This window comes from Brachycentrus maculatus, unplaced genomic scaffold (genome assembly GCF_059751285.1).
Source record: "Brachycentrus maculatus isolate JH-2025_06_01 unplaced genomic scaffold, ASM5975128v1 h1tg000624l, whole genome shotgun sequence".
Classification (NCBI taxonomy): Eukaryota; Metazoa; Arthropoda; class Insecta; order Trichoptera; family Brachycentridae; genus Brachycentrus; species Brachycentrus maculatus.
In genome coordinates this window covers 109,091-134,103 of record NW_028281361.1, presented here as the reverse complement: position 1 = coordinate 134,103, position 25,013 = coordinate 109,091, and the positions used below count along the sequence as shown (strand labels likewise).

The 25,013-nt window shown below is 32.1% G+C and overlaps 1 protein-coding gene across 1 annotated transcript in view; it reads left to right on the top strand.

Annotated features, from left to right (window-relative positions):
- Positions 1-1,438: 1,438 nt before the first annotated feature.
- Positions 1,439-25,013, top strand: part of LOC148300969 (serine/threonine-protein kinase NIM1) — a 44,681-nt gene continuing 21,106 nt past the window's right edge. The window contains exon 1 of the mRNA XM_088273997.1: positions 1,439-1,599. The gene's annotated coding sequence lies outside the window, so the exon portion shown is untranslated. The remainder of the gene's footprint in view (positions 1,600-25,013) is intronic.

Here is a 25,013-nt window from a genome sequence, read left to right as displayed (position 1 = left end):
ATATATATATATATATATATATATATATATATATATATATATATATATATATATATATATATATATATATATATATATATATATATATATATATATATATATATATATATATATATATATATATATATATATATATATATATATATATATATATATATATATATATATATATATATATATATATATATATATATATATATATATATATATATATATATATATATATATATATATATATATATATATATATATATATATATATATATATTTATATATATATATATATTTATATATATATATATTATATATATATATATACATATATATATATATATATATATATATATATATATATATATATATATATATATATATATATATATATATATATATATATATATATATATATATATATATATGTATATATATATAATGCATGAAAAATATTGTAAATCTCTTGAAATTGAAATTCAGAATCTACGTAGAATCTATTTAGATATCCGATACTAATAATATGAATAATGCCACCAGAAAAGCTACAATTGTTTTTGCATTTTACATTTATTTCATCGTCGAACAGATTGCTGGAGAAAATAAATAGGGAGCCGTATTTGGTTGCAAGCCGCGGGTTGATATGTGATATATCACATATCATATCTACAGAAGGGTTTCAATGAATACATAAACATACAAAAAATCTAATTAATACTTAAGTATATGTAAAACCTAATGTAAACTTGTAATCTGAAAAAATTAACTTACGAATATAATACAATGAATGATAAATAAATTGTTTTGGACAAACGAAAGGAGAGAAACGCATTTACTAGAAGTAATAATCATAATTTTTATTTAAAAAAATATTATATAAAAATAAATATTTTATGCCGCGAGATTACGCGTTCACACAAGAAAAACGCATTGTAGCGACATCTCTGGTGAATACTACTACACGTTTAATATACAGCTTCAGAATTATCGTTCAAAAATATTATGAATAAATTACCATAAAATAAATCATTTTAAACTTTTACTTATTTAATTAACAAACAAATATCATTAATAAAAAAAACATGGATCCATTAATCATGAATAAATAAACTTAGACAAGTACATTTCATATTTTGTTTATTAAAGTGGTATTACACAACGTGAACGATGAATGATAAGGAGAGTGTTAAATACATTTCAATTCTATATAAAATGTTATAAGTATTTAAAAAAAAAAAACAAATTTAAATAACTAATAACCTTTTTTATCCAAATGCCTTTCAATTTAAAAATAAAATCATTTTTCGATTTACTACAATTTTTTTCTCGATTAGCATAGAATCGAACCATTATTGTTACACGAATTTGACGATGAAACAACGAAGTGGCGGCGCTGCTATCTCATTCGCTCAATGTTCATTCCGCTCGTTATCAAAATCTAAGTGACAGTTCGCGAGGCGCGCAGGCGGATACTGGTTGTCGTGCCGAAATCCTATGAAGTTTTCCGAATAATTTTCCGCTTTGTCGTTGTATTGTGTTGTAAAACGATTTGTGTTTATGTCATTTTGAAAGACCGTTTTCTTTTGTGCTGTATCGTCCTTCTAAACTGTAAGTTTAATTTACGATTTTGTCATTTTAGAATATTGCATTTATTTATAGATATTTTTTGTGTGACATTGTGCTCTTATTTTATACACCAAATACAAAGCTAATCTTAATCCAACCGTCTCCGTGTTTACTCAAAACTGTAAAGGTGACTTTAGTATATATGGATCTCATTCAGCTCCATGTTGCCATTGATGTTTTCCCTTATAAGTTATTTACATCATGTCGTTTATCTTATCAATATGTGCTCGCTATAAATAAAATCTACATACATATTATGTATTCTCCGTGGTTTGATGATACGCCGCAAAGAAACAAAATATTTTTCTCTTAATCTGTGTACATAGTATGAAAACCTTTATTTGAATTCATTGTTTAACCTGACTTATATTAAATTTACTCTTTTTGGAAATTTGCGAAGTGAATTTACATACACATGGATTTTGGTGCATATACGCCTATCGACATATCAAATTAACGTACTGTCATTTTGTAGTACATATTTGGAATATTTTTTACGTTAAACTTTATGTTTCAGGAATTTAGAAAGCTTATTTTAATTTTTTAATCATAAGAATAATGATAATTGAAAGAAATATAACATTGCTAACGAAAAAAAACCCTAGGAAATCGTTTATTTACAAAACAATTGTAAATGTAAAGTGTAAATAATTATTTTGGTTCATTATATAACGAGGAATTTTTATTATGTGAATATTTATTGTACAAGTATGTTTTTTTTAAACATTGTTTATATGTGAAAATCATAAATAAAAAAAAAAATGAAAAACTGCCTAGAAGGAAAATTTTTGTAATGTGGTCATTGTATTGTTATGTATATAGATACTAGGAAAGATATTATGAAAACATGGCTTAGTTAGTAATTAATACACAATCAATGGGCATTTAAAATGCGACGAATTTTTAATTAGTATCCGACTACATAAGGCAATATTATTCCAATGCCATCTAGATCAGTGGTTACCAACGGACCCCGTGGGGCTCCTGTGACCGTTGAGAGTCTGAAAAATTGATTAAGTGGGCGACGTCCTGGGTCCGCGAAAAGTTTTGAATAAACAAAAATATTTGTTTTAATTTATATATTAAATATTAAAATCAAACAATAATTTCTAGAGTCTACTAAATTGTATTTTATTGTTAAAAACACATAAAAATAAAATTTGTGACAATTGTTTCGCCGTGTTTGAGCGTGTTTGAGCCCTTTCTTATTCAATGTTATCATGGATAAGATAATTGAAGATGTCATAGCATTAGGCTACACCATAGGAGATAAAAACGTGGACATAATATGCTATGCAGATGACGCTGTCCTATTTGCCAATTCCGAAGACGATCTCCAGAGGTCGCTATATAGATTCCACCTTTCATCTCAAAGATTCAACATGAAAATCTCCATAGACAAAATAAAGAGCATGGCCTCTTCGAGATATCCAGTACGATGCAAACTTGCAATCAATAATAATATCATAGAGCAAGTTATGCAATTCAAGTATTTGGGTGTCGAAATGTCCAGTAGCAATAACCTCTACAATGAAGTAAGAGAGCAAGCAAACAAGGCCTCTGCTGTAGCTGGATGCTTGAAGAATTTTCAAACTGTCCAAAATAATTATTTTCGTTATTACGAATGTTAAAGTAAATAGCAATTTATAAATTGGTAGCCTTTTTAACTTTTGGTAGGTAAAGTTTGAATAGGTACATAATATACAAATATTTCGATGATGTTTTACAGCGCACCGCAGAGGTTCAGTATTGCTTATTTATTGTGAAGAGTTTTCACGTTATTTTTACTGTAGGTTGGTAAGTCTTAGATGTGTTTTAAGCCCTGCTATATACTACAGTTTTCCGAATGAGAGATTTTTGGTATAGGGTATTTTCACGACTAATGAAATACACATTAATATGAGTCATCGTATTTTATAACAATAAATGGAATTTTAATATCAAATCTTAATTAAAATACGCCGACAGCAGTACCTACCTACCATTCACCTAACGGACACACTACAATTATTTGTTTTCCACGCTCAATATATTATCTACCTATTTTATTATTTCATCAATATGTGTATTTTCTACCATCACGATGATTAATAACAATTCCTAAACATGTTTGACGCGAGAGTAAGAAATGAAATACTATTTTCAAATTAATAATTCGTTTTATCTACTGTTCATATAACGTAGGTACTGTCACCCACGCGACTACATCGTAACTAATATCTATTTTGGGTCGACATTGGCTTACATCAATTGTCTCTTCGGCTCGATAGTGGGTAATTTCCTTTCCAAAAATCACAAAAGACAGGTTGACAAAGGTTCGGGCTTGGAATAAAAGCTGGCCAAGGCAATAGCGCGGATGTTGTAAGGTGTGTGTGAAAATGTTGGAAACGGAAAACTAATGTGGTCATGTAAAAATGTTGATATTTGCGTTGTTGCCTGTTAGTTATATACGGTTTCTTTTATTACAATTTGTAAATGTGGCTATTGTTTCTGCTTTTTACGAAACTACGGTTACATAAACAGTAACTAAATTCTAAGGTGCGTCTCTGTGACGTACTTATAAACGCGTTATACATAGAAACCGTAAAGGACGCGGTACACTCGGCGCCGCTGAACGCGATGTTAATGCGTAGTTAAATAAAATTTTACCCGTACGAGTACGGTTATGCAAATCTGAGTGTCCCAGCAGTCGGTGCTGTTCTCCTTTTCCCATCTACAAATAAAAAGAAATGATAACCGCCGGTTAGCTAACAAAACAGATTAACGATCGTTGCGCGACTAGATGAGGGATAACGAAGGAATCTGCAGGAAAAATTACATTGAAATGAAGGCAAAGTTTTGTATAGAGCTTTGTGCGATTTTGAAGTATCACTTTATGAATTACCGGTCGCCACAAACATTTGTCTTGTTTACAACCGAAACAGTAGATAAATTGTAATCAGGTTATTTCTAAACCTAACAAGCCATAGTTTGGTGATGTTATTTGAGAAAATTATGATAATAAAATTCGTGAATTTTGGTTCTGGGCCAAGTGCAAACGTAACATAAGGAAATGCGCTTCAATCTTTCTTCCGTGTAAACACGGTGTTCCTGTTTTTCGAGCATTTAGCAAAATGTATTCGTCGTATCGAGTCTCGAAGGGGATGCCGACGCCTGCCTTTTATTTGAGCTGGTCAACATAATGCCTTAGTAGTGTTATTCCTATTTTGTCCTGTATTTAAGGAAGACTTTTGCTCGAACTTCGATTTGTCAAAATCCAAAAATATATATGAATCTAAACTGGTACATAAACTAAAAACTAGTGATACTCGAGCGTTACTAGCTTTAAGATTTTTTGTTTTAAATCTAATTACCATGGTTTATAATTATGTGTTTTTTTGTCTTGTGAAACGGTGCTAATCTTTTTTACGAACTGGCAGTTATGTTCGTTTTCCTTCGTATATTGCAATATTTAGTACCTACACACTACACCACACTGGTATTGAGTTATGTACAGCGAAGCATAAGACAATACCAGCCACATTTCTCACGACTTGCGACTTATTGTAGCGTAATTTGGTAATGTGGTAATACATGCAGGAATCCATTTATGTAATTATAAATATTTTCTTCTTCTTTGACGTTATGAAGATGTGGAAGATCGGTAAAAAATGTGCGCGACACACCGTTAAATTATATTTATTTTTTATTTATATTTTTTACAACCACATAGATGCCAATATGTTTAATTCAATTTTCAAATATTATTACTTTTCTGTGCCGTGTGTTGCCAACAATTCTTATCGTACCGAAATTTCTCCCTTCTAGCATCTATTATAATATTTAGACCGATGAGAGTAAAATACCTACATGGATTTTCCCAAGCTCTTCCTGTCTCTAACCCAGTTTTAATTGTATAAATAATGCTTGTCTTAGTCTTGCATTCTTTCCTTATATAACCATTCAAACACCTAACACACATCTTTTAGCCGCACATTCGCCTGAGAGATCGTATTTCGACTGCATTCAGTGTGATTTCATCCTTATTTCGTCAACTCCATGCTTCACTGGCATACACTAGAGTTGGACCTAGGACTCCATTGTTCACTGCCAGTTTATCGCTGAAAGGTTTTTATTTGCTATAACTGATTCCAATGCACCATTTACTGTGTTCCCTGCATTTACTCATTCATTTTCTATATTTTTATCAATCTTTACATCCCTAGAAAACATATTCCCAAATATACGAAATCATCTGTTCTTTACAAAATTTTCCCTTTAGTACCATTTTACATCCAGAACTTAGTGCATATCTTTCAAAAACCATGACTTAGGATTTGGCAACATCCATCAGCAAATTATTTTCCTTGCACACAGTATACACGTGTACACGTTTGAAATTATGTGTAATGTAAATATAAAGATATTTGTACATACCTGGTACTGTACAACATATGACATTTAGCGCACTTCTTTGCTACCTGGGGGCGGCATCGCCTTCAATTAATGGATATACATTCATAATACCCAAAAACACATTCCTTGGAATAAAGAAGTAATAATTTAATTCAAACAAGAGGGTAGTTTGTAAGAATGTCCGCAATAAACTTTTCTCCCTTAAACTCCATTGCCGCGGAACATGTTTTCGTGACTTAATGCGTTCTGCTAGTACTCGTATACTCGTATAAGAAAACATTTCCGAAGAAATAAATTTACGAAAGGCCTTATTTTAAAACAACTCCAGGTTAAAATGTGTAAATATTTCCAATACGGCGTTGATAATACTTTATCGAACGAAATCGCAGTTTCTAAAATTATTGTGACTCGTGCACGAAAACGAATTTGCCACTTTAAACATGGTGATTACGGCGTTTTTTATAGTATCCATAGTAACACAATGTAAGTACAAGTATAAGTGTGACTTTGGGACTGTTTGAGTCATTAAGGTCAGTTTTTCAGTCCATGTAAATGCCATTTTCAGCGTCTACGATTCATCACAGACATTCATAACGTTTGTTATTTGAAAAATAAGTTTTTTTGCTTGATTCGGGGTAGCATAGTGAGAAACTTCAACCCTGTGATATACTTACTTTTTTTGTATTATACCTTACACACTGCTTCTCAGGAACCGCATGACTAACTCGTAGTAGTAGGTATATTAATGTTTTTCACGTTTTAATGTTTTTTTTTCATTGCTTTATTTGGCAGTCACCCAGTGAAAGGATGTTTCTGTTAGTGACAAGTCTTATTTTTATTTACAAACAAAAGAAAAAAAATATTTAAAAGAAATAAATTCATAGTTTAAATACGTTCAGTTTTACCATTTTAGAGATTATGGCCACAATTCTAGAATTAGGATCAGAAACGAAGTGGATACAAGGTGGGTGGGGAGTGGGGAGGTAATAATGGATGCTTGCTCCGCTTTTTATTGTTTATTTCTATATTTTTATTGATTTTATAGTTTTTTCTCAATCACCTTACTAAATTATAGTGGCCGATTTCATTTACTTTCAGAAAAATTCAGTTACAAGCTTTACAAAAAACATTTTTTTCTTTTATTATTCACTAGCTGTACCCGGCCACGCGTTGCTATGGGCCAGTCTAGTCAAATGGAAAAGAAAGAAAATAGAAAGCGCATATTTTTATTATGTTTAATTTCACGAAGCAATGAAAATATTATGATCCTAAAAAGACACAGTGCAATCGAAAACATTGAAAATACTATGCAACAACAGCTGTCAGGAAGAAAGCTGTCTGCCAAGAGCAATGTTTAGTATTCCGTGTGTTGCTGTCACGTTTAAGAGATGGCGCTGTCATTGCGGTAAAAAAACTGTTTTTCGAAAAAAAAAAACATCGCAGGTATAACACGCTTATATTCGAATACAACATTGTTAAAATTTCAAAGTAATCGGGGAATAGCTTGAGGAGATTAAAGACTTTAAACAAACGAATTTTTACATTTTTATTTATGTAGATAAGATAATAATCTCAAAAGTAGAAATTTGGTATCGACTCATGATATGTACGCATAATTTCAGAATGATAATTGTGATTGTTTGCGTTTAGTGCGGGTGTTTTAAGTGCCGCGTTTTATTCCTCTTTAGTAATGTGGACCCGAGGAATAGAGAGACAGGATGTCATATTCCATATCTGGATATCGACTGCCAAGCGAGGAGTATTCGTTTCTTTATTGGACTTAAGTGAATCATGGGACACATCCGTTTAACTCTACCTACCTCCCCCACTCCCCACTGTCATCTTAATCATCGTTCATCGTCAACGCTTCTTTTCTTCAACCGGCATATTTATATACGTATATCGTGTAACATATATGTTTGTATGTTATTTGGTCCGTTGGTACCAACATGCAAGACAAAAAAAATAAGCAAAATGGATGAGTCCCCTTTATAACAGTATAATAAATGAAAATAATTAAATACAACTTGAAAATACGAAGCGGGATATTTTTTAATATAATTTTTTGTTCCAAATGTTCGCGAGTCTTTTTTCGCACCCTTTGGTGGATAGCGCACTACGTCTGATTAACAAAGTGCTAAATTCATCTTTATTCATTTACAAATTGATTTAGATACCAATCCCGGGCGGTATTACATAGATATTTTAGAAAATCGGTAAAAATATTACCTTCCGGGAATTGAACTCGGTACCTCATTTACGGAAGCTAAACACGCTTACCACTACACGACGGGAGGGGATATGTAGGTACACATCCGTATATTTTTTTATGAGACGTTTTATCAATAACAAAAATATGTATTATCCATGGATTGAGACGGTTTTTGTAACATTTGTAGCATTTAAATAACTATTTCTTAACATTAATTTATTTTCCATTGAATTTGTAAACGTGTACACAGGAATTTTGTACTTAAGTTATTGTTCGAAGTCCTGTAACGCGTTATTATTGCTACCCACACAGCGTACAGCACAAGTGGATGGATTTCCCCCCTGATAAGTGTTTGCTTAGTGTAACTTTTTGTTGAATAAATAAAGCCTCTGATTCTATCAAAACTTTGTTGATGAAATTGATAGCTGCTAATTGGGGCGAGAATTCTGAGAACATTAAATCAATAATTTTATTTACAAACACGCTTTTGAGCGAGCAATTTCTACTTTATCCTGAAAATAGTCTGATTATTTTTTATGAAATTTGGGTACAATGGTGAATGTTACACAATTTAAGTGATAACTTAAATCAGACAAATATTATAAACCCTGTCTATACCAAATTTCCAATTCTCATCTCATTACACTTTTCATCTTCGATAAGATTAATATAAGTGAAATATCGTTAAAAATTAAAAAAAAAACTTAAAAAACAAAGATTTAAACCACTCTATAAATAACGATTTTGTGATTAAATGCATTCTTATAATATTTTTTAAAAATACTAGTGCATTTACAATTTTGGGTAAAATGTTTAATTTTGAGTAAAAAGGTAGCAAGATTGATAAAATAGCGCGGAATACAGGTATTTTTATAGGTGCAGTATTTGTTCAACGTAGATTCTTTTTTTAATAATTTTGATGTCACTTAAATTTACTAATGCGAATGTTAAGTAATTGTTAGTGAAAATTACTCGATGAAAGTGAATTGAAGTGCAATTTATTTCAACATTACTGAAAACTTTATTACAAAGAAATTATACGTATCTACATGTATTACGCATTAATTGCATATTGTTACGTTACTTCTTCTCAAAACCCTTTCATTTAGAAATGACTTTTTTAACGATCACACGCATCATAAAATTGGAAGTGGGTACTTCTCTGTTTATGGGGTACGTTCACTCGTCGCTTGTTTTCTTCTAATTATTGTCTCTGGTTGCTTTTGATGTCTGATGTTGCACTGAATATGATGTTTAACTTTTATGGTTGGTATTTGCATTCTGCTCTTGTAGGACCATTCAGTATTCATACCCTGAGATAGGTTAAATGCATTCAGTATGCAGCATACTGAATAACTCACTCTACATATCTCAGGGTTATTAATAAAAGTCACATTGCGCGTGTTGCTAATTACTGTCATCTGGTTAACGTCTATTTACTGTCAAATAAATTCACTTTATGCTTACTTCCGAGTTCCATTAGCTTTCGTACACATACAACTTTGATATATATATATATATATATATATATATATATATATATATATACATATATATATATATATATATATATATATATATATATATATATATATATATATATATATATATATATATATATATATATATATATATATATATCTTCTTTTTCCATGTTCGCTCCCTAGGTGGAGCATATGGCCAACACGAGTCGTCTCCAAGTCACTCTGTCACGCGCCATCTCCTTGGCTTCCTCCCAGGTCAGTCCGGCGTCTCGAAGTTCCGCTGAGTATAGTCGGTGAATGGTCGTCAGCGGCCTTCCGGGGCGCCGGAATCCTCGGGGTTGGAAGAAGAGACATGAGGGGTTGATGCCCTCAGGTGGCATTCTAAGGACATGTCCCAACCATGTCCACCTTCTTCTATTCAGGACTTCCAGTATGAGGGGCTGTTGAGTTCTTCTCCTCACATCGTCATTCCTGACGAAGTCACTTTATACCCAGTATTCGCCTCAGGCATCTATTTTCAAAACTTGCTAGTTTCTTGCTTTGAGCTTTGGTGAGGTGCCACGACTCACATCCGTACAGCAACACTGTGAGGATGCAGGCGTTAAAGAGACGACACTTGGTTTTTGTCGAGTAAAGCAGTGAGTCCCAGACATTGCGCATTTTATTGAATATAGCTCCTGCCATTCCGAGCCGTACATTCAGTTCCTTCTGGACACTACCATCCTCCACCATGAGTGTTCCAAGGTATCTGAAGGTGTCGACTCGAACGAGCGCTCGTCCCTCACAAGTAAGATGTTGATCTCGGTCCGGACAGGCTGAGTTGCACATGACATTGGTCTTTTTGGCGTTCACTCTTAGGCCTAACCGAGCGGAGTTTATTTGGAGGGAGTCAATTATATCTTGCAGGGCTCCGATCGATGTATCTATTAGAACTGCATCGTCCGCATATTCTAAATCGCATAATTTCTGAGCAGGACTCACTGCAATTCCTCGATCCGGTGGAATTGACATTCGTAGGATGAAGTCAAACATGATGATGAAGAGAAATGGGGCTAGTACACAGCCTTGCTTCACCCCAGTAGAGACCTCAAATGGTTCACTGCATACTTATATATATATATATACTTATATATATATATATATATATATATATATATATATATATATATATATATATATATATATATATATATATATATAAGTATATATATATATATATATATATATATATATATATATATATATATATATATATATATATATATATATATATATATATATATATATATATATATATATATATATATATATATATATATATATATATATATATATATATATATATATATATATATATATATATATATATATATATATATATATATATATATATATATATATATATATATATATATATATATATATATATATATATATATATATATATATATATATATATATATATATATACTTATATATAATGTTATGATTTCTTGGAGAGCAATTTTCATTTAAACTGATTGTTTTTAATTTTATACTAGAGCTCATGAATACAAAATCAAAAGTAAAAATAACCGATTTTTATCTACTTGTATATCGATTTCGGCCGTCATTCGTCGGTAGTTGATGCTGAATACAAGATGAAGGTACCGACTCACACTGTCTTTTGAAATTATAAGTACCATATTAAACATTTTGTGACTGAGTAACTGTCAGTAAATGCTAAATTAACACTCCAAAACGTTTCTCTACTCTGCACTCGAATATAATATTTTTTTGATATAATACATGGACCTACCCATTGCCATGATGTAATTAACGATCTGGTTAACACTGCATCAATCTAATGCAGTTCGTTATTTACCATTGGTCGAAATCAATTACTAAATTATCAGTATGTTACTCAGTAATGCGTATTATTTGACGTATGCACGTACCTACGTATGTGACTTTTTGAAAAATATCCAAAAGCGAATTAGTACACAGGTTCCGTGTTTTTGTCAATTTCGTTAAATCTTTCATAAAATTGATGACAGCTTCTGGAAGTATAAAAGTAGTTCCATACAAAGTTTACTTTCCTTACGTAATTAAAATGTTCAAAATGCATAAAAATTTCCAAAACTCTACATATGCTGAGAAATATTAATTTTTATGTTTAATCACACTTTTATAAATGGCATATCTTCATTGTTCCCTCGCCTAAACCTGTTCAATTGCAGCCCTAGATTTCCCTATATTATCATATCCTTTTAGGTACAAAGAGATCGTTTGGATACACGTAGATACGTAGGTATTGCCATATCCTAAACCTTCCGTTAGAATTGTGACGCTCTGGTAAATGTAATAATTTAGACATTTTGTTGAACCCTCAACCCTTGTGCCATCATACCTCTTCCGAGTATTACGTTACCATATACCGGGAAACCCGTTCCATCTCGAACTTCCATTTCCGAGGAAATTAACAAATGTAATATCCGTGAATGATAATTTAGGGCAATAGAGATTTTAATTACCTGCTGGAATTTACAATGCGACTCTTCGTATTTATTAATACGTACATACATATGTACCCAAGTGTGGAATTTTTATTTTTAATATTTTATAAATGTGATTTTGAAGTAATTGTTCGAACGCTGCTGATTAATGTGTAAAACAATTTTTTGCAATGCACCACTTAAAAGTTGTTACCAATCTCTATTGAAGTGTTTTCGATGCTCTTGAGCTTTTATGTCACCCTTACTTAGCAACCATTAAAGCCTTCTTGACCCATCATAGTTAACAAAACAAAAAGTTGGTAAAATTTTATTATTACTTAGTCATTATTATTCTCATTTTAAAAGTTATCCCATTTGGCTTCTATATGGCCAGATTGGAGGTACAGATTGTACCCGCGACCCGCGACCCGCGACCGGCCCATTCCACTGTACGGGATAAAGTGAACTACGAGTACACGCGCTCTTTCCCAGAATTACACCTCGTAGGGTGACGCTAGCACTCAAATTTTATTAGCCATGATTGCCAGTCGAAAATTAAAAGGAGCAATATTATAAAATCCGTTGTTCCTTTATTTCCTTGTTTAATGATGTGTTAAGCGATGCATATATTTTATCGCTAGATCGAAGCGAGAGACAAAATTAGTACAAAATGGCTTTTGTTATCCGTATTTGGAAATGGAACTGTCTTACGAGAAACAGCGATTGAAATGTAATGCGGTACGAAAGAAAGCGTCCTTTGCTTAAGTCAAATCTACACGAATATTTGAGAATATCGCCCTGAAAGTAGCGGTGATTGGTCGTGTCACCTTTGTGTGTGCGGATATCGCTCACTCCTTTCAAGAACGTCATAAATCAAAATTCGTCAATTTTCAGTTGTGCATGTTTTCGGAATGCCCAGAAAATGTACTATATCCAAGCAAAAGAGGCATATTTTTAACTTAATATTTACCCGCTACAGGGTAGAAAGTGTTGTTTTTGCATTTTGAAGAAAAGGTATTGTTTAATTTTTTTTTTAAATATACTCAGTATTTTTTAAATGGATAAAAAACCTTCAGGTTTTACCTAAAAAGATCTGTTGCACAGTAAAAAGTTCAATAAGTGGCTTGATATTTATTTTTAATACTTTGTATTATGTTTTTAAACTTTAAAAACGTTCTCCTGAAAAATCAAGTTTTTTGATTTATGACGTTCTTGAAAGGAGTGAGCGATATATGGTATGTTATAGGAAGAATTATACCTACACTGAAAGATCGAGGTGGGAGTGGCGTGACTAATAACTCAGATTTCAGGCATCACGTGAACTGATCACGGGGTGATTGTGACGTAATTATATAATATGATTGGGGCATGTCGGAAGTGTAAAGATGGATCGCCCGATTAAGATATTCCGTATAAATTATTTTGGTTAATCGCCATTTCACATTTTTGTTTCTTTATTCGGTTTACGGTTGACTGAAACTTATATAGACACGAGTGGATGAATTTGTGATGATACAAATTAGTAATGAAATTAAAACATGTTGTTTTGCATGAATGAAATTTTTATGTGTAGGTATCTATTATTCGTAAAATTATGATATATTGACATAATATGGTGACACGTTTACTTTATGTAACGGAAAATAATACCTAAATATACTCAAAATATGACATCCTTAGCTACTCGTCCATTGTGATAATTTAAGAACTATTACTTTCTTGTTGTTAATTCTCTGTGTAAAGTGTGTGTAACGTTTGTGTATGAAGTGCTTAAAATTTAGATTTTCATGTAAATTTTCATATAAGTACATATTTCGGGGATAATTTTTCGTACAACAATGCATTTTCGAGAATTGATGATTAAAATTTTGCTTAAATTATTTATTATTTATTTAAAAAAAAACAGATCTAAGTACCTTCTTCTCTTAAACGTATAACTCATGTGGTATATATTTACTAACTTTTTTCATTTTCATCTTATTGATTTTTTGTTTTCTGTTAAAATGAAATACATATTTGTAGTTTATATTAGCACTTTTAAGGCACATGCCATCCCTTTGTGGAATCTTTTTTTGTATAATTTTTTTTTACACTTGTTATTATAATATATTGTGAAATGCAAAAGAATTAAAAAAAAGAAGAAAATATTGTGCATAAAATTTTCCTAAGGCGATAAATAGTCTTCCTTTACAATTTTTCATACAACAATGAATTTTCACTTTCGTTCTACAAGTAATAAGTTTTTATAAAGTGAAAAATATTATTAACGAAAATTCGTATATTTTTATTGAAGGATGGGGTTTTATACGGTATATGCTCTAATGCGTCACTTTGTTGCAATTTTTTACACGATTATGAATGTTCTTCGAAGATTTTATGTTTCGTGGTTAATTTTCATACGATTGCCAGAGTATTTGAGATTGTATTTTGTTACACTAAGTATATGCAATACGCATCTAATTGTATAAACCCTAATGTATTATTGTAGTGTAAATATGACGTCATAAGTTATAGCGTAACGTAAGCCGGAAGCCACATGGTGAGTGATAACAGAGTAAATAGAAGTGTGTGGCATTCAATCTCAAATAGCAGATACAAAGATACACTAATGTGATTATATGTAGGGTAGATAATGGGTGGCCGTGAATATCTAAGGACATAAATGAATCCATATCCAAATTGTCCAAGTGGAAAATGATATTTTTATGGTAGAAATTTGAAGTCTGCTCTTCGAATCGCAGTGCACTATTGCCGATGGAAGGGGCTATTCGAGTATGGATGATGGGTCCTTTCCCATTACACGTGCATTTAGTGCATTTAGATTCGTTCGGGATAGTGCGAGTGATGCTGAATGGTAAATTTATTGGTGCATACTTGTGTTATTTGTGAAAACCGATTAGGGCGGTGAAATTTGGTTTGATATTTTGTGTAATATGTGTACATAAATAGTATTACGTAATTATTTAATTCCTTACTTTGGAACAATTCCTAGCAACAAGGATGCGGTAATTAGACAAACGCTGTTCAGAAAGCATAATGTATCATTTTCATTTATATTTTTTTGAGATTGTCTTAGCGTAAATTAAAATTCCGCAGTCGCAAGTTTATAGCGATCGAAACAAGTAATGAATTTACACTCGATTACGTCACAAATTGTTTGCTTTTACTCGAAATTAAAATGAAGATTGATTCTTGATATCTCGAATAAGAATAGTATGGATGGTCTTGTGATATTTTGTATTATTGCCATTTAAAAAAAAAGTGATAGCCTATTCATGCGATCGCACTCATCCCTCTGTTCCCGTATGTGTTACGGCATCACACGATGCTAAGCGGACCAAGTACTCTAGCAAGTTCATGTGCTGAAGGTAAAGGATTTCACATCTACTATATACTCGTACGTATGTACTTTTATACAATATGTTACGTACGTTAACATATAAATAAAAACAGGAAACCTTTAAGCGTATGTACTAGGTTTCCGAGTTTAAAAAAAACTAATAATTAAATTGTGTTTTTAACATATTAAAAACAACAGTTATTTTAGTCTAGGACTTTTAAAAATGAGGTAATACTTTTGTAGGATATTAATATAATATTTATAATTATTTTTGTAGGATATTTTATATTGTGTAGTATTCTTCTTTCTCTGCCGCTGACCTATTCGAAGATTTATTACCTTTTTTTATTAACTGCTTAGAATATTTCAAGGTGAACGCTGACACCATAATTTTGGTTCCTTTTGTTGAACAAATATACCGCACTCCCTCATCCGCTGAGTAACGCAATCGGATATTCGGTATTCCGGGTTTTCCGTGTCCTGAATGTGTTCAGGGAGTTAACAGAAAACTTAGAATTAAGTTACATTAAGAAAGGTCAAATGGATTTTAAAATCGTCATTAAAAACGGAGTTAAAATTTCAATAATATTTAAAACAATACATTTACGAAATGTGAATACCTTCCTTGCGCCTTTACTGAATAATATTATTTTGCAACGAATATCCTCGTAGAAGAGTATATTTATTTATTATTTACTTTATAAGTAATTACAGTACCTAAAATAATATTGAGAGTTAGCTCTGACAATTTTTTTAGCAATTGAATATTTTAAATTTACAAACGGTACGTGCTTTAAATTTTAATTATTGTTATTGTTAATTCCCATAAATTCTGACCATTTTACAAAGAAAAGTAAAAGTACAGTCACGCTACTACACAATACTCTAGTTATGCTAAGTACGGTACAACAGTTATAATTAATTTGTATTTCAGTTTTAGCGTGCAACTTCCACAAGTATTGCAAAACAAGAAAACATCGCGGCAAGTTTTATTTCATGTCGAGAGATCCACTAAATTATAGCTAATATTGATTTCTTTTCAAACCACGCTAAGCTTTGCTAGCGGGCAAAGTTTGTTCACTCTTTGAAAATAAATGTTTACGAACTCCGTTAATATTAAATTTAATACTTATATTTTTAATAAATAGTAGTTCCACTAGTGTAATTAGCCACTGGGTTTCCAAAAACCTCTTCATGATTGTACACCTTTCATGATTATTTTCACGGACACATGTTTTTGTGATTGCGTATGGCGTGCCATCCGATTTTTCTGTAATTCATATTAAAAAATATTTATAATAGTACATTAAGTTCATTTATTATTTGTATCTACATTTCTAATATAGCATTGAACCTTCATGATGAAACACAAATAATAACTATTATTTTACTCACGCTGATAGGACGGATAGGCTCCTACACACGGGCGAATGTTTTCACGACTGCACAATGCGCATATACGCTGTACCTCTATCTTTTGGTATTGTCTATACTGTTTCCCGTTGGCCATATACTTTGCGGTGATCCGTTCATTGACGGTTTTTGGTCGGACATCAATGTGGTGAAGTCGATTGCGTATAAACACCATAGGCATTGGAAAGGTTGATGCTATTTTACCCCTTGTCACGTTGGATGGACCGTGTTAACTGAATTTTATTTAAAAGTAAACGAATATAAATATGAACGTCAAACGGGGGTTTTCTATATTACTAATAGAATTACGTATATTATCATTCCATACTAATCAAATATGCTCTTTAATACATTAAAACAACAATATTTCTTTTCCTGACTTAGTAAATAAAACTAAATGACATGTCACGAGAAATACGACCCAAAGCACTGCGTGATATTAACATTTTCATTAAATATTTCCTAGAATTTCCTTCCAGTCACGGAAAGCGATCTAATGAAGATGTATTGCAATTATATTCAAATTAGATTAAAACATATTGCGTTAAAATCTTAAACTCCTATAAAGGACTATTAGAAAGAAATTAGTAATAAAGAAAGCCGACCTTGCTCAGTTGATTGATATTTGCGAGCTTTTCACATATTAAAGGGTTTGGAATTTGAAAAAAAACGTTTAGGTTTTTTTACAATTTGTTTTTTTTTCAATAAAAAACATTTTTTACTGTACTAAGCGAGGCAGAGCTGTCCAATTATTGTTGTAATTGATTTAGAGATCAGTATACTAATTTCTTTTACGTAATTATCGTGAATGTACGCCATGATCCATTCAGCGGAAGGTTAAATTTATCAATATTGATTGGTGTTGGTACTATCCTTGCAGATAACCTCTCTCTGGAAGTTCATTACCACCATTAGCTGTCTCTATGGTGACCGGTCTCCGGTAGCGAGTAACTAGTAACTAGTAAGCAGCTATTAGCTACCAGACTACACACGGAAGGTTGAGGACATCCGTCGCGTGCTGGTTGCTAGTGGTTTAGAGACTTTACGGTAAGTACCGATCACATTCAACTAGAATAATTAGCCCTTGAGTGTACGTCTACGGTGTCGGCTGAATCTTTAGGTTTCATTTTAATAACTCATAATGACAGCTCATTTATGAAATTGTTATCTGGTGTAAAAACTATAAGTACGGCGATTTCTAATCTTTAAATTTGATACGATACTTTTATCATAAAAATGTAATATATTCGATACAAAACTAATATATTCGATATAAACTGTCGTAGTCGTTTTCATTTTTCAAAACCGGACTGCCGGACGGTGAAATCCCGTGTAGTGGACAAGTGGTGATGTCGGTAACGACGAAACCCGGTCGCTGGTCAAATAAAAATAAAGTGGAAAAGCTAAAAATATTGGTTTTAATCTCATAATATATTAAAAATGCAATTCCATCACGAAGTGTCAGTGGATAATATAAATCTATCATAACGATAGACATTACAATACGCCAGTTTCGCAGTCGAACGCCTACCCAACTGCGCCACGGCGCCTGTCGTGTAATAAATAAATTTTGAACTTACTAGTTAGTGGATATAATTTTTATGTATTTTTTCGTCAAGATATTAAATCTATGCACGGACAATGTTCAAAATATTACCTATTTCTCTCAACAGCTTTTAATCAAACATTGCTTTATACGTAGAGATCAATAACGAAAAATACTTGTCATTACGTATTTTACTGTACGGTGACATGGTCATCGAGTTCGTTGGAGGACAAATGTAGAAATAAATAACGATTGTCATACGTGATCAAGGTTTCATTGATTGCCGAAAGATTAATGAAACTAAAACAACACCCCTTATGATCATTGCCTTTTAAAAGTAAAATGAATTAAAATTAAATTTTTCTCAATCGTCCCTGAAATTGGTATGCTTGTTAGGATAACACTCCTAGATATCGTCGATTGAAAATGTGATTTTTATAGCATTTTTTCGTAATTAATGCGAGTTGAGTGACCATTTTTTTCTAAAGGCAACGCAAATTTCTCTTTTAATGTCGCGATTGCATAAGTTTTTGTATATTTTTGAAAAAAAAAATGTGTTCGGCGATTACAAATGAAGCATTAACCTTGTTCGTGACCGCTCGGTCTCTCAACCTTACTATGGTTGCGGTACCTATTTAAACTACTCTGAAGCACCCAGGATAGTAATTGGCGTAATGATTAGTCAGTTAATCTATTTTTGGTTGCACGACGTCGCGTCGTAAAGACCGTGGATAATGCACGATGCACAATCCACGTGATTTGATGCTTCGTCCGCAAATTTGACAGGATAATTGGAGATCTGAAAATATACGTGCAAGGAAACCATATACATCCTAATAAAAACATGAGTTAGGCAAACAACAACGTTTACGATTCCAACATTTTTTAAATGTATATATATATATATATATATATATATATATATATATATATATATATATATATATATATATATATATATATATATATATATATATATATAATGATCGAGATAACACTGCGTTTATATGAAGCAGTGCCCTATGCACCATTGGGGTGCGGTAAGGGTTTATTATTATTATATATATATATATATATATATATATATATATATATATATATATATATATATATATATATATATATGCATACATATGTATTCATAATACAATATGTATTCGTGCTGAAAATAATCGATCGATGTTTCTGTACTTGAATCACGTATGATGCAACCTTCTTCTGTCATTCTATAGTCGGTTGATGACAATAGCAATTTCCATGCCTTGTCTGATGGGAGCTAATGTTCGATGTATTGAGAGAGTGAAATGATATATTTTATAGATTATTGGTCATGAATCCAAAACACCTATTAAAATAGAAGTAAATAAACGATTACACCGCAACCAAAACTAACGCAACACTACTAAAAGGTCATAACCTTACAATTTGTCAGTTCACATAAAGTAATTAAATAAAGGTATATTCACGCGTAAAGTGATGTAAATCTTGCATCGAATTCGTTCGAACATCACATTTATTATGGGAGGGGGCTGCGTTCGCTTTGTAGTTTTTGACTCATGAGACGAGGGTAATTTACGTGATTAAGAGATTATGATGATTACGTATGAGAATTACCCCCGCAGGGGTTATTGGTTCGGCCAAAACGCGCACTAGATAGTTTTTTAGCTACATCTATTCTACGTGTACCATACATCTTTCACTTTACTGTGTTTCAATCAAGGTATTCTTTCTTATAAAAAGCTCGCGCGCGCTTATTGTGTATACAAAAATATTGAAATAAATAAATATTGATGTACTTATGTACTTAGCGCAGTCAATACATTAAATTACCGTGTTACTTTACTGTAACACAATGAAATGTAATTACACCGTCAATTAATGGCTTCTATTTACGATCAATGCTGGTACGGCCGTTCTATTTTAAGCTACAGCTACAGTTTTTGCAATTATCGCTATTTATATCTTACATTAAGTTCTATAATTAACTCGCGATGAATATTAAAATATTCTTTACATAGCTGGTTTAATCGTATCGGAAACTACTCGACCCATATGATAACAATTGAATTTGCGGCCCATAGACGTTGGAAGTTGTCAGTAGGTACAATAGTAACCTCGAAACAACTCATTATGCAGAGTACTCACCCTTCGGTTCTTTCACTCTGTAATCGCTCTGAATCCGATACTGTAACATCCCAGTTCACGAAACGGTCGCACGATTGGGTCTCGGGTCCGATAGAGACTTCGTAGTAAATAGCGATATATTTGAATTAGAAACGATAATAAACAAATAATGTAGGAACCTACAATACATCTTCGATTATTTCGACTCGATGAGGTTGAAACTGATCGCGATAGCATAAAAATGGCAATTCCGGAAATAAGATTGAAAAAGTTTTTATTTATGTTATGTTTTCTCTTAAAATACATATAAAGGTTTTTAACAGAGAAATTCACGAACACATAGTAAAATACATGTGGAGCAGATACTTACAATCGAGTTTGGAGTAACGTTTTTATATTAGAATCGCTATGCGAGTGCTTTAAAATACTTACCTTATCTACTGTTGCTTACATTTTACTCTGTTCAGTTTTATTTTTTATACTTTTATATATTCTGATCTGTTTTTGATGCTTAAATGTGTTCTACGTTTACCCCCTCAGCACTATATTTTCGTGATATTTGCTTCTTAGTGTACTGTAAATGCGAGATTTTTGGATTATGTTTTCTGTTATTTCTCACTTTCGTTTTTGCCATGTCTTAACATTATTTTTTTTTTATTCTAAACCTACTCTTTATTTTTTATAAGCGTAAAATCGTTTTACTTTTATTTTACCATTCATATATAAATAAACAGCAAAGTGATAGGATTTTTATATTTCAGATACTAGGTCAGAGTGTAGGGCACCTACCTAATATTTTACATTTCAGATACTAGGTCAGAGTGTAGGGTTTTAACTCATTGATTTGATAGATTTATATTATCCACTGACACTTCGTGATGGAATTGCATTTTTAATTTATTATTAGATTAAAACCAATATTTTTAGCTTTTCCACTTTTTTATTTGACCAGCGACCGGGTTTCGTCGTTACCGACACCAGTCTGATGATGTCGGTAACGACGAAACCCGGTCGCTGGTCAAATAAAAAAGTGGAAAAGCTAAAAATATTGGTTTTAATCTAATAATAAATCATTGATTTGAAACAACGTTAGTTAATTTTGCCTTCGACTGTAAACTCTTCTAGGTCCGCATTCACTGTTGTTCATATCATACTTAATCTGCTTGCATGCACATTAATTTTTTATTAAAAAATAAAGCAAAAAACATCTAGAGTTCTCGTGCAAGCTTTCCATTCTCAATCAAAAGCAACCCATTTCATGGGATTTTGTTAGTAAAAGCTTTTAAAGTCCAACTTACATATTCATATTTTTCTTTCTTTTTCATATTTTTATATAGGATGTACTCGTAAATTGATAAAATGTTTATAGTAAATAACAAATGTTGTGTTTTTTTACGGATTTCAATATGATTAAAGTAAAAGTGCAATAAATTCCAACAATGACGCTCTTTTGAAATACACAAAATTTGGTATTAGATTATTATGTCGCGGTAAGTAATTTTATATCGAGCATTGCTTGAGTAATCGCTCTATTCCGTGATGGGAATAAGTTATGCAGAGTTATATAAAAGGTAGAATAAGCGCCTATTACGGCCATACGAGTCCGATGGTCGGCCCTTTAAATCCCGCCGGTAAAGAAGTAACATAAAACATTTACATTCTTCAATATTTTTAGTACATACTCGTACTAATAACCCACTTTAGCGAAGTGGAATGTAGACAAATGGACTTACGAGTATTATCCCACTTTGAGGGGAATATTTATATTTTCTAATACTGCAGTAAAATATGTATCGTATACCTAGTGGTAACATTATGTTACTGACGTTCTTTGGTCTTTGGACTTATTTGGACCTCGGTTACAAAGCACCCGTCGAAGGGAGGACTAAGTTAATAGAATCATTATCGTTATTTGATGTTTATTGAATTTGGTGGCAGCGTGTTTATATCCGTGGAAGATATCGCACTGAAATTTTACGGATATAATCGTTGAAAATGTACAAAATGTTTCATATTGATCTTTATGTGATAATTGTTATTTTACCGCTTAACAGGTTATTTTGTTACGTGCCAGAATAGCCAGGCAAAGCAAAGCTGTCGAATGTACTGTTCTTACAGCTGAACAATGCTCAAAACAATAATGCTTAACCACACCACAAGGATTCAAAAAACATTTTTGAATATTTAACGCACAATATCTTGATACTTTCCAATTAAAACATACCAATTAAATTATTTCTTAAAAATATTTATAGAGTAATATTTTTAACGAAAACTTGTCAGTAAACACATAAATGCGAACTGGTGTGTATCACACGGCGATGTGCTTCCAAATTCGGTTGACGAATTCGTTTCCGAAAAGACGTTCCTTCCGCAAAAAAGTATAATTTTCCGAACCCTTATCGAATACTCACTGCAATTGCAAACAAACTAAATGAAATCGAGCATATGTATTAAATTCTCAGTGACAAATATCAATGCTCGCGTTCGGATAGCGCGTTAAAAATATTGTAGTTCTATTTGGTAGCGAATATCTGCGAATCGTTTTTTAAGTCACCAAGTAACGAGTGAATGCTATTATTTGTTCGGTTAAAACAGAAAGCGACAAAAGTGCCCTGTGTAAGGCAACCCATACCTCGCCCATCTCTTTATGTTTTATTTGCGTGAAATTTAACTTACGCTACGTTAAGTGCACTATCAATGCAGCGACTCAGCTTTGCTGCTCGGCTTGTAGTTTATCGTACATATTATGTACTCGTCAGGCCTTACGGGGGTATAACGTACGGGGTTTTCCCGCAAATCGTGCTTGCTCTTCCGGCCATTGATGGTCCGCTCGTGTAAATTACCCCAACATCCGCTGCGCCACTCTTGATCATCGATTCGACTCGTTTTACCCTAGTCCCAGTACACAGGACAAGTCATGGGGCACCTAGACCATCGTTATGTTTCATGCGAAATGTTCATAGGATGAATCGCCTCTTTTATAATTTAAATCAAACATATGTGGGTAAGTACTCGCGTGGTATTTTTCTAAATGTATGTGATTAGTTCGCAATATTGTCCTGTGAGTTTAAAATTGTTCTATCATTACACGTAAAGACTGTAGGTACTGATAGACCCGCTGCGCACTCACGCGCTGTGATAATATAATAGTGATGATATTGGATAATGATTTACAATAAACAGATTTGTATTTGCTCAGTAGGTTAAATTTTGAAATGAATATTTCTAAAGTCCGTACATTTTGCACACAAATTTCTATCTAAAATAGGATATTCCTAGTCTCCTTAAGGAGTTTTTCGGTATGTAGCTAATATCATGCAGTATAAACTTACTATCGAGGCCGTTAAGGGTTTAACCAGCATCTCAGCACTCGCTACGTACAAGTTCATTTCGTGACCGTAGCTTTATGATCTATAGTAATTGAACCATCGCAATTTGTATCAGCCTTAATTCACCCCTGACCTACCCTAATGATAATGAAGGCTATTCACTGTATTAGGGGGCGGTGGCGCTGGCGGTTTCATGGACGGTACTCGATTCTAGAAGTCGGCTATGACGTCACTCGCGACAGAGCATTTGACCAAATCACCGGTCATTATAGTTGCCTACGTGTATCAAATCAAAGCCTGTAATTTACTCAGTTAAAAAAAGAAAGTACCATATTTCAGGTCGATATTTTATTTGAGTCACCTGAGCCAGACATTCTAATTCAAACAAATAATAATAAACACCCCTTCATATAAAACGTGTTTTCTGGTGAAATTGTTTCGATTTCACTAGAAATCATCGAGAATATTTGTTTTGTTTTAATTTTAAATTTTTAATGATGTGTATGTATTTTCGGATCTGGGTATTCTGAATGGTTTTTTTACTCATATTCACTAGTCTAAAGATACCCTTGAGTTGGTGAAAGTGGTAATATTTAGAAGTTTATTAAAAAAATGTATAGTAAAAAAATTAATGTCAAATAATTCACATAATTTAAAAAATGTAAGGATTCTGATTAAACTTTGCACACGATTTGTCTACTGGGAAATTCAATTTTTGTGGGTATTTTTAATTTTTATAGAAAATACGATTTTTTTTATTTTAATTAAAAATTAATTATTTTTAAATTCTTTTATTTTGTAACTTTTGCCTAGTAAGGATAGACACATATGGTGACGCATGAAATTTCAAAAAAAGTTTGCGCGTCTATTTTCCAATTCACATTAAAAGGTCTCTTGAGCATTTAAGTGAGTAATTTTATAATGTGGATAATTTTACCTTCTCGGGAAAATTTGAATTCAAATTTTCTATTTCGTGGTTTCTCCAATCACATTCACAGTATATGCCAAATGCAAGATGATGTGAACCTTTACAAAAACGTGATTAGTCGATTTTTTCAAATAGTCGTAAGACTCTC